This window comes from Arachis duranensis, chromosome 7 (assembly GCF_000817695.3).
Source record: "Arachis duranensis cultivar V14167 chromosome 7, aradu.V14167.gnm2.J7QH, whole genome shotgun sequence".
Lineage (NCBI taxonomy): Eukaryota > Viridiplantae > Streptophyta > Magnoliopsida > Fabales > Fabaceae > Arachis > Arachis duranensis.
This window is the reverse complement of record NC_029778.3, coordinates 37,937,096-37,939,207: the sequence shown is the minus strand read 5'-3', so window position 1 is coordinate 37,939,207 and position 2,112 is coordinate 37,937,096.

The following is a 2,112-nucleotide window of genomic DNA, read 5'->3' as shown; positions in this document are numbered from 1 at the left end:
GCTGAATGCCAAGTTATTTGGTAATGAGACTTGGGAAAGTGAACCTCCCTTGCTCATTAATGAACTGGATACTTGGATTCAAGAAATTCTACCTCAAAAGAAACAAGATCCTGGCAAGTTCTTAATACCTTGTACCATAGGCACCATGATCTTTGAAAAAGCTCTGTGTGATCTGGGGTCAGGGATAAATCTTATGCCACTCTCTGTAATGGAGAAGCTGGGGATCATTGAGGTACAACCTGCCTTGTTCTCATTACAACTGGCGGACAAGTCATTGAGACAAGCTTATGGAATAGTAGAGGACATGTTAGTAAAGGTTGAAGGCTTTTACATCCCTGCTGATTTCATAATCTTAGACACTAGAAAGGAAGAGGATGATTGCATCATCCTTGGAAGACCTTTCCTAGCCACAGCAGGAGCTGTGATAGATGTCAACAGAGGTGAATTAGTCCTTCAATTGAATGGGGACAACCATGTGTTTAAGGCACATGGCCATCCCTCTGTGACAGAACAGAGTAAGCATGAAGAGCTTCTCTCAGTTCAGAGTCAAGAAGAGCCCACACAGTCAAACTCTAAGTTTGGTGTTGTAAGGTCACAACCAAACTCTAAGTTTGGTGTTAAGACCCCATATCCAAACTCTAAGTTTGGTGTTGGCAATTATACAACATTGACCTGATCACCTTGTGGCTCTATGAGAGCCACTGTCAAGCTATTGACATTAAAGAAGCACTTGTTGGGAGGCAACCCAATTTTATTTATCTAATTTTTATTTTATTCTATATTATTGTTATTTTGTGTTTTATTAGGTACATGATCATGAGGAGTCACGAAAAAATCATAAAAATTAAAAACAGAATCAAAAATAGCAGAAGAAAAAATTCACACCCTGGAGGACGCACAGGCTGGCGTTCAACGCCAGTAAGATGAATCTGGCTGGCGTTCAACGCCAGAACAGAGCATTATTCTAGCGCTGAACGCCAGAAACAAGCAACATTCTGGCGCTGAACGCCAGGAATGTGCCTAGAGAGGAAAAACTGGCGCTGAACGCCAGTAACAAGCATGAAACTGGCGTTCAACGCCAGAAACATGCTTTACATGGGCGTTGAACGCCCAGAATGTGCACCACACGGTGTTTAAACGCCAGAATGGTGTGCAAAGGCAATTTACATGCCTATTCGGTGCAGGGATGGAATTCCTTGACACCTCAGGATCTGTGGACCCCACAGGATCCCCACCTAACATATTCCCACCTTACCTCCTAATCCTATTTTACCTTTCCCCATGTCACACTTTCCAACAACCTCAATCTCTGAATCTCTCTTCCCAATAAAACACTCCTTCCCAATTACCGCCCTCTCCCTATAAATACCCTTCCATTCTCCTTCATTTTCACACAACACAAACCCCTCTTCTCCCACTTAGCCGTACCTACATCTCTCCCTCTCTACCATATTCTCTTCTTCTTCTTCTTCTCTTCTTTCTTCTATTGCTCGAGGGCGAGCAATATTTTAAGTTTGGTGTGGTAAAAGCATAAGCTTTTTTTGTTTTTCCATTACCATCAATGGCACCTAAGGCCGGAGTATCCTCTAGAAAAGGAAAAGGGAAGACAAAAGCTTCCACCTCCGAGTCATGGGAGATGGAAAGATTCATCTCCAAGAGCCATCAAGACCACTTCTATGATGTTGTGGCAAAGAAGAAGGTGATCCCTGAGGTCCCTTTCAAGCTCAAGAAAAATGAGTATCCGGAGATCCGACATGAAATCCGAAGAAGAGGTTGGGAAGTCCTAACCAACCCCATGCAACAAGTCGGAATCTTAATGGTTCAAGAGTTCTATGCCAATGCATGGATCACTAGGAACCATGATCAAGGTATGAACCCGAGTCCAAAGAATTATCTCACAATGGTTCGGGGGAAATACTTGGTTTTTAGTCCGGAAAATGTGAAGTTGGCATTCCACTTGCCCATGATGCAAGGAGATGAACGCCCCTACACTAGAAGGGTCAACTTAGATCAAAGGTTGGACCAAGTCCTTATGGACATTTGTGTGCAAGGAGCTCAATGGAAAAGAGACTCCAAGGGCAAGCCAGTTCAACTAAGAAGACTGGACCTCAA